This window comes from Morone saxatilis, unplaced genomic scaffold (assembly GCF_004916995.1).
Source record: "Morone saxatilis isolate NCDOM2014 unplaced genomic scaffold, NCSU_SB_2.0 Contig4, whole genome shotgun sequence".
Taxonomy (NCBI): Eukaryota; Metazoa; Chordata; class Actinopteri; family Moronidae; genus Morone; species Morone saxatilis.
The window spans coordinates 8,374,760-8,385,062 of NW_023339984.1; the positions used below are offsets into that span (position 1 = coordinate 8,374,760).

Below are 10,303 nucleotides of genomic sequence, written 5' to 3' on the forward strand. Positions count from 1 at the left end.
TTCCACCAAGGATGACGTATTTCAACGCACAGTTTCTATTACATTTCTTCACAAAAGAAATCCTGGCAAGACAGCAGAATGAGGTCTGCAGAGAGGTGCAGACCTGATGATATCAACAGCAAAGAAGAACAGGTGTGTGCGTGTGTGTCTGTGTGTTTTATATAGTGTATAATCTGTGTGTGAGTGAAATATTAAATTTAATGTGAGGTAACCAAGGTGAGTATTACAGTTTAGAGTTTTCTGTCATGTTGATGACCGTTTTGTTTCTCTCCTGTCAACAAGGAGTTCACGAGACGTTTCCAGAGGCTCGTGTGGATCGGACTGACTGACAGAGAGACAGGAGGGGAAGTGGAAATGGGTGGATGGGACTCCGCTGACCACAAGGTTTCGCAGCATTATTTTAATCACGCTCTGAACATTTTTGATTTTAAACTAATGGGTAAATTTAACTTCCTGTTTGCTCTACTGATTCTCCCCGAGATGTGTTATTTATAAGAGCTTTATATTTGTTTTTTGGGGTTTCAGCTACTGGGGCCCCAATGAGCCAAACAGTCATAAAGGCAGAGATGAAGACTGCGGAGAAATAAAGTTCTATGATGATAAAAACAGCTGGAACGATCAACGGTGTGAATCTCAAAAACATCTGGATCTGTGAAAAGACGATGTCTCTGTAACTCAACAACCAAACAAGACAACAACTGAAATGTTGGTTATGGCCAAGCTGCAGATAATATAGCTCATTTTCATTGCTTAATTGCTGAGAATCATAAACAACGAAATGTATCCATTAATTAAAGCCGCTGTGTGTGACTTTAGAATTATTTGTTTATTTTTTTAGTATTATTTTTGACATGGTAAGTCAAAAAGCGCTTTGCCAAACATAGAAATAAAGTTACTGAAACACTGTTAACAATGCAAAAAGAATAAATGTTTTTTATTTGCTGTTGCAGGAGACACCCAGCTGATTGCAGGTTTATGTTTATGCATGTCTGCTTTATGCAAAATATGCTCATGTTTGTGTGCACATAATGAAAAATGTATTATCTTATGACACAATATTTGAACATTTATTATAGGTTTATGATATTATAGCAGTGCATGAGTAAGTGCCCTATTATCTGTATCTGTTCAACCGTCTAAATTATTTATACTTGTATCCGACACTGGAAGTTCACTACTGACCAGAAGCCTGAAATTGATATGGTTTGATCAGAAGTTTCTATATTTATTTGAAAATTGATTACAGAATTGAGCTTAAAGGCAATGTGTTTGATCACAAGAGTAAGATAACTTTTTACAAAACAAGTTTTTTTTTTTTTATAAAGCTATGGTTACAGGTACAGATTTTGACTTGTTTGATACTCATACTTATTATATCACATTATCTGATCTAGATACTCGCTTGCGCCAAGTACTCGCATAACCTTAGTCATGGCAATTCAAGTCTGGGAACAATGAGAGACTTACCTGACTTAAAAAGAAGAGAATAGCTTCAACTGTTGTTTACAACAATTCCTGTGTGTTTGCAGTGTGTTTATCTCGAATAAATGACAAATACTATATATATGTAAATATCAGTCCTTTATCAACAATATGTTAAGTTTTGCTTGAATAAAAGGTTTGAATAGTCTCAGTCTGGGATGTGTTGTTTTGTGTGGATTGTTAATGAGACGTATACAGGTCTCAAGAAGATTTTGATTTATGTTTTTATTTTTTATTATTAAAATATATGTGCTCTGAATATAAAAATTACCTGCTGTCTCTAGTGGAAATAGACAACTTTTTTACCTTGACTCATAATTATGAAGTAAATGTCGAATGTTGTAATGGCTATAGAATAATGACACCATCCGTGTTTAGACTGGTTCCCTATAAGCCTCGATTTTACTATGCAGTTATGTCTGCCACCGGGAGACTTGTGAAAGGAGTGATCAATAAGTTAACTCACAGATATTTATTGTGAACTAATCGTTACCAAATGATCACACTAATTTCTCTCCAGGGTGTCTGTCAGAGGATTTTGTCTCTGGCCAGTTACTTTACTTTGGTTCTAAACTCAGTTTTTTTAGGTCAACCTGTAATCTTTTTTCTCAAGAGGGTCTGAGGATAGAGGGTGTTGGATGTTATACAGATTGCATTACATTGGGCTATATTTATATATATATATATACAATTATATATATATATAAAATTGTTGAAGAGTTGTTCCAGTGAGACATGGAAGTTCCTTTGTTACAAACCTGAACTCACAATAGTCTGTGTGAATTATAATGCCAGCAAGTCACAGAACACACTGCAGCAGCTCTGGAGTCCAACACTAAAGCCCAGATTAACTAACTTCATCTTCCCTCTACCATATAGTCGTTTTTTAATAAATATGTGTCCTATCTAAACAATAGGTTCACATCCAACCTCTTTCTGATGTTAGAGAGTTCCAACATTAAACTATTTTCCATGTTTATCACCCTCACTGTATTACGCCACTCTTGTATATGTGCATTTTTTTGTTGCTGTGTTGACGTTGTCAAGAGAAAACCGCCAGCACACAGATTTATATCTGATAACTGTTCTGTAAAGTTTGGTCTTTAATTAGATATCCTGCATGTAGAGTTACAGTCATGACCTTTTAATCTTTACTTCTCTTTTATGGAAATAGATATTAATTTTTCAGAAACAGTACAACACTATTACAGCTCAATGGCTCACCAACTGTACAGCAATAAGTCATTTGATTTATTGCAAATTTGTTTTGGTACATGCAACAAAGCACAACACAAACTGGAATGGTAAAGGATTTAGGTGACTCCTGCATTTTATCTTATGGGTACATTTTGAAGGTAATGATAATTCTATCTAAAAACAAATGTCTTGGCTTAACGAAGAAAACAGGTTCCATCTCTCATTTCGAGTTGTGACAACACAGGATGAAATAATGTTCAACTAATGAAGTATATTAAGTAAGGCAAATTAGCTTTTCCTCTACAATGAAAGGTATTTTTAATTACCACCTACTTAATAATTGGTAGCATAAACACACAAAAACACAAGTTTTTAAGTTGATTACTCATAAAATTAAGTTGTTCCAAATAGTTTCCCCACATTATTTAAAATGCATTTTAAGTATCATGTACTTAATAACTATAATAATTGTTTTTAAGTTGACGCACATTTTTAAATTTTGTTTATGTAAGAAATTAATTCATTGGATAACAAAACTGGCAATTAACTGTGTTTACTTTGAACTGCAGTTTAAGTGTTTGAACACAATATTTAAAAAAAAAAACTTGGAAAACAATAACAACACAATTTTAAATTGTCCCGTACATGGCTACCAATCTTCTCAAGGTCCTGCAGTCTTTTTTTACATATTATAGGAAAGCCCTTTTAGATCAATTTTACAAAAAACTGTAACAAACAGCAGCAGACTGTCACTATCAATGTATATTTAAGTTCCAATAGCTCAGATTCCCATCAGCTAAGCACAGCACCTTGGGATATCCTTGCCCTCCAAGATTTTGGTTCCCTCAACCATGATGGTTGCTGTCATATGGTCATATGGTCAGATTCTGGGGTGGACCGATGGCGGCAGTTTTCATCAGTTGTCTATTGAGGCCTGCCTCAAACGCTTCTGTGTCCTTGTATAGCAAATTAAAAGGAAAAAATACATTGATTTATTAATATATTGAAAGTATTTTACCATGCCATTGTTGTCAACACCTATGTGAACATTGTTATGATATTACAGATTGGGGTGTGACCAGAAGTGTAAAAACTTTAATGGACAAGGAGCAGGTTTCTGCCCTGTGTATTTACACTGCCCAATGTAGATTTAATTTTCTTTCAAGATGTTGATTTACTTACTCTAAACTATTTTAGCTATTTAAAAAAAAGGAAAAAAGGTATCAAAAGAAAGTAACTAACCAAATATAATCTGAATTGGTGATTGTCAACAAAAATAAGCCTAATAATTTCCATACCTGGAGAAGCATGTCTTTTATATGTCTGATTGTCACTCCTGTAGCTCCTGTCCTTGATGAGACTACATCCATCATTTTTGTTGTGCAATGGTCAAGTCTCGCCATTTTCTCTGGAATTCTTTATTTCCATTATTTTTGTTGTGCCATGTCAAGTCTTGCCATTTTCTCTGGAATTCTTTATTTATCTGTAGACCACACAAACAAAGAATTCAGTTCTGCAGACAATTAAGCGATACTGTTAATTCATACTAAAACACATTAGTTGAAGAGGAACAACTCCTCAACATATGTGAACTCTGACATACAGTGGTTAAAAAAGCAGGGCACTGAAATGACCCACTATCATTGACTGCCATTTTGTTCCAAGTAGTCACCCTCCACAGGGGCAACTTTGAACCAAAGACCAGGCAATAAGAGGGGCCAGTCAAGTACCCTGCTAAAGCATTAAATGTTATCCAGTTTAATAAATACAAACAGCAATGTAGTTTACAGCTAAACACATAAGAAGTATCATGCTATTCCTCTCCATGGCTCAAATCTCAAGCTGACCCGATTTGCCAAATAAAACTTTATCATTCGTATCCACTGCTATGCTACACTGAAGGGTAGAATGGCTAAACTACGCTGCTAAATATGCCTAGCCTCAAACTATTATTAGTACAACAATATTCCACAAACTTATTAACAGATGTACCTAACCTTCAGTCACAAGTCCACTGCTGGTCAAATCACAATTGAGAATATGCCCAAATTCTTGCAAGAATTTATTTGCAAATAAAATGATACCTCAAAAATGTCCTTTGTATATCGTATTTGCTAACACAGAGTCTCAACTGTCTGAATTTGCCCAGGCATGTGATAGGTGGGTGGGTAGGGGAGGGGACTTGAAATGCTGAACTCAAGGTGGAGAAAAATTAAGTTATCAAGCTAATTTTATTAAGTTAATACAACTTGACTTTTGTTTTGAACCAATGTAATTACCAACATTATTATATCAACACAACTCCTAAAAAATTTTTTGCAACTTAAAAGCTTGATCTAAATAAATATATTAGAATTTTTAACTTGCAACCATGCATTTAATTAAGTGGTGATAATAGGGCCACTGAGTTACTTTTTAGAGTGAACAAATTCACATGGATGAGAGAATGCAATCATAAAAATGCAAGATAATTTGTTTCTGTTCAGTCCAGTTAACGAAGATGCCAGACAAACTAGTGTCATCAGAGCGACATATGCCACAGAGGTTGGCCACCACAGCTAGAGGCGCTCTTATTAATTGCCTGTCAGATGTGGTTCTCAGGTGTCTTGGCAGATGGCCTACAAGGCTCACCAAGGTGGCTCGTTGCCTCACTGTGTGGCCCCTTTCACTTGCGTAGAGATAATTGTGCCATGGCCATTGCATTTGGATGCACAGAAACTCTAATTATGATGATGCAGATGCCACATTCTGAGTAGCTATTTCGTCAATATATCATATTTTGCATTTAAAGTGCTTTTAACAAATATACTTTATATATTTGACCTATTTTGTACACTGTATTTCCTGGCAATGTGTTGATGGGGAGTATCATCAAATCCTGTAAAATACTTATACAATGTGCTAATAATGCCTGTTGGAGAGGATAGATCAATTCAAAGGAAAGACAATGAAACACAATACATAATTGAATCCGTTTATCAATAAAAATGCACAGTTTTAAGACTGAATAATTCAAGAGCTCCTCAACAGACCAGCTGAAAATATATAGATTCCAGGAACACTGTCTTTGAAATTGTTGATTTCAGACGTCAACTTGATGTCCGAGAAGTTTGAGGCTGTCGTCATTCAGTAATGTTTGATTGATTTTGATGTTTTTCAGTACGCAGCATAAGTAAGCATGTGAGCATTTGAAAGTTTTTCTTCATTTCCTTTCTGTTTTAATGTACATTTTTGGTGCATAAATGCACAATGCAGACTGTACTGTTTTTCTAACCTAAAGCAACCCAAAATGTTACACCAACTGCCTGCAGGGCAGAGCACAGACATAAATGGATAGAGAATGTTATGATTCCAAATAACCTTTAAAAATATTACACTGAAGTAAATATTACATAAAATATTAAATGACTGTTAGGATGTCTGAAAGTTAAACTCCACCAAAACTTGTGAAAATATCAAACTTTAGATGTAAGATATTTAACATTTGCACCTATCAGAGAGGTGAAGACATTTTCACACTAGTGTCATTATTTCAAGAAAATGGTGGACTTAGCCCATAAATGGGCAATGCTGTTGTGTTAGGTCATCCAATTGTTTGATAGAAAAGACTTGGATTCACACTGCTTAGTCTCTCGCTTATGGGCAGTGCGAGGATTTACTTTAATAATACAAGCTTATTGCTTTTAGTAATGCATTTTATTATTCCTAGAAGCCCTGATAGAAAACCCAGATCGGCAGCCAGCATTTACAAAGCATTTACCAATTGTTTTGGATGTGTGAACTGCCAATCACATAAAACCAAGGTTAACCAACAGCTTGTGAAGGTGGCTGAAATCAAGTCTTTTTGTCTCTCTGCTCTTCCCTTTTGATTCAAGTAATAACAGTGTTAACAGTTAAAATGAACAGAGATTACATTGCCTATTAATTCTGAATCACAAAAGCCATCTATGAAAAGCACATCTTATAATGGATTAATTTTTTTTTTTCACTGAACAGGCCATTGCATGATTTTGGGCAAATGGTAGAACCCAACAATTAGAGTAGCTTTGTAATGCAATTAAAGGGGTGTTCAGTAATTTATATGCCTTTTATTGATCTCTGTTGACAACCAAGAAATTACAGCAACATCAACATTAGTCTGATAAAGCTCATGGTTATAGTTATATTGTTGACAATGGCATGAGCAAGCTATAGGGAATTGCAGATTCATGCAGTATTGTATGTAATAGTATGTTGCATTTTACTGCTGTAGATGTTTATGGTTGAGCTAATTTTAATTATTTTATATACTGTTGGGTAGTTTAATCTACAACAATGCATCATATCCTATAAGATCATCACATTGTTTTCAGCTTTGTAGCAATGCATTTTCCAGATAATAAAATAGTTTATTTAGCTTTTATTTCTCAGCCCATAAAGGAACACTCATAACATTTCGAATGCATAATCCAAGGTATGAAAAATTGTAATCTATAAGTAAAGCTGTTACATAAATGTATCATATTTTTCTCTGAGATGTTGCGAAGTAGAAGTATAAAATTGCATAAAATGGAAATACTCAAGTAAAATACCTCACATTTTTTGAGTAAATGTACTTAGTTAACAGAATTATAGTGTAGCATTACTATTATTGGTTTCACCTGTTATGTGAAGCATTTGATATTGTGGTCTTTGAATTTCTCTGCTGTTTTTTTTTTCAGTTTTTTGTTAATAGACTTAGATGAATTCATATAATTCATATATTAATATAAAGGAACACTCCACCCACATCTCTCTCTATACACTGCTTTGTCTTGAATCAGAGCATGACGAGAGAAAAAAATCCATCTGTCTCACACATGACAAGGTAGTGAAAAAGATCCTTTTATGTTCCCTGTCAAAATAACCAGAGGCATTTGAAATGATACGTGACAGATATTACCAGGATTAAGGTTATTACTCAACAAAATTACAGAAGTGTTATCACATAAAGCTGTAGCATCAGCTGTGGGCAGACAAAAAAAAAGTCACATAATAAATCGAATGCTAACCTTGTTCGTGAGTGAAATATAGCGTTGTGTGTCACTGTCACTCGACCGACGTAGAAGTGAACTCAATGATGATCTTTGTGTGTTTACACACGTCTGGCCCTCAGTTGTAGAGAGAGTGAACTGCAGTGGACATACAATTACTCTGCTACACGGGGTAACACTTATTTTCTTTCAGCACAAGGCCCTGCAAATGTCTGCTCAAGGTCAGATGCACAACATCACAGGAGCACCCTATGACTGATACTGACATTGATTCCCTATAACCTACCTCTCATGGTAGTTGCACCACTGAGCCCCTGCTAAGTATCACCACATTTCAGATCTGACCACCTAGGAGTATTATTTATAATCTGACATTTTCCATGAAAAGCGAGCCTCTATTTATTTGTGTCAGGCAATGAAGCATCTGCTAGTGTACTAAACTCTACAAAGCACAATACACCCCTGCTGCATGGAATGAAAAGGTATAGTGTTTGTGTGAATCTGGTTAAAATGCGCTCACGCCCCGGGCCATTTTTGATATATATTTTTTTCTGTCAACATCCAAGGTAATAGATCTTGTGTTTTCCTGCCTTTGTTCATTTTTCCTCTACCGCTCTTCAAAGGGAGTGATTTCTCCCCATGTTTAATATCTGATGATATTGGTCTGAGTGCTGGTGAAAAAACTCTTGAGCAATATCTTTTCCAGCCCGCCCTCCACCCCCGTCAGAAATTCAATAACATCCCACTAAGTTGGATCTTTGAAGTGACTATATCAACTGGCAGAGGCTTGAGGAAAAAAGTTGGTTGATGTGGAAGGGCTTATACAGTTTCCTCTATAAGCAATTATATCAGAGAAATGTGTCAAATATCATGTCAGAAGATCAAGCATTGAACTCTTCTTCTAGGCTCCATGCCATGACTTGTCAAACTGTTGATGTTAGGTGTTTATTCTTGCCTGTTGTTTAGAGCAGCATTTTTTATTTTTATTTTTATTGTGCAACCAACTTTTTCATATGAATATCAAAATGAAAAAGAAATATATTGTTATGCACGTATAGTTCATTATTCAAGGTTGTGTTTTGTTCCGGGGACTTTACTGTGCCACAAGCAGTGTGATCGGCTGAGGCATAGGAAATTAAATCTCTCTTTTCTCCCCCTCAATTCTATCCCTTACTTGTTCTCTCCCTGTGTATGTGTCTCTCTCTTTCTCTCACCAAACATTTACTCTGCTGGGCACACTTTCTGAAGTGTGAACTGAATTATAGATTTCTAATTTCATCTAAACTTGAGGCCAGTAGGCCTTTGGTGAATAGCATGGATATTTTATCACAAATGAAAAAGTAAATAAAAATACAATAGCCTAAGGGCCTGATGGAAAACCATACTTTTTGAGAGGATAAATGAAGGGAATTTTGACAGTAACAAAGTTTCAGTCATTTCCTCTGGGTTCAGTCCAAAAATAATACAAGCAGGAAGCTGGCACACTTGGTTATAATGTACAAACATCAGGTCGTAGCTAAGGCCTGTTCCCAAAGGCTTTAACCATTCTGTGCCACGCTACAAACTTACACTACAGTGCAAAAGGGGAAATATTGCTAAATTGCCAGAGACCCAGTCTGGCCAGGGAGAAGCTGATGCATGACTAATTAACTTACCTGTTATCCCATTGGGAGGTCAGCTTAAGGCAATTCAATGGCAGCCAATCAGGCAGGTCTTTGTTTTACACAAGCTTGCAGTCTATGGGGAAAAGGTTAAAACATTTCCATGCTGACCAGCAGTGTTTATGGATTGTTTTACCTGTTTCTTTGCCTTCTGAGAACACTCTATGGGTTGTTAGCTAGCCTATGTCACACTACCAGCCTTAATTAGAGCAGCGCATGAAAACAGGCATTAGCATACAAATATTTGTAGATGATATGGTTGGGTATGCATAATCATGATTCCAAGGGGCTTTAGAATGAGACAGAAGGAGGGAGACAAAAAGACAGGGTGGAGAGAGAGAAGAAAGAGATGAAGTGACAGAAATTACGAATACGGGTAAGGCAAGAGTGGGAAAGCACTCAGCAAGCAACAGATACGAGTGTATGATCTGCCTAATAATGGAGCAATCTGTATTCAATTTCTGTTGTGCTATATCTGTAAACATTTCATTTCAACAATATCAGCACTTGTTTACAAGACATAATCAAGGCATTGTCTACAAAAAATCCAACTGTAGTCAGCAGTCCACTCTTTCTGTCATTTTAGGTAGTTCTTGTCACAGCTGAGCCCTGCTTGCGATTGAGTCGGTCGGGTGTTATATTCAGGACCGCTCCAATCCCGATCACTACTGACGCAGAGTCTTGTTCTGGATGAAGTCACCAGTGCAAGGTGGTGGCGGCTGTATCTGGGATATTTTGACTTTAATTTGGTAGGGTTAGGGTTAGACTGGAGATTGACTGGAGCTAGCCTCAAGTTTGAGGAAATGCAGTTTTTGACACTTCCGTGTTGGCTTAATTTGCCAGCAGTGGAGGTTGCCGCTTGGTAACTCAGTGTGGGAGTAGATGGGAATTCAACAAGAGACCCAACTTAACGTAACAAATTTATATTGACGATGGTTATTGATTAAGGCT

At 36.2% G+C, this 10,303-nt stretch overlaps 1 long non-coding RNA gene across 1 annotated transcript; it reads left to right on the top strand.

Moving 5' to 3' along the window:
- The first annotated feature begins 28 nt into the window (after positions 1–28).
- On the top strand, positions 29–746 carry LOC118337896. The gene is made up of 3 exons (XR_004797197.1): positions 29–132; positions 283–384; positions 526–746. It is a non-coding gene; the product is annotated as an uncharacterized LOC118337896 (long non-coding RNA).
- The last annotated feature ends 9,557 nt before the right edge of the window (positions 747–10,303 follow it).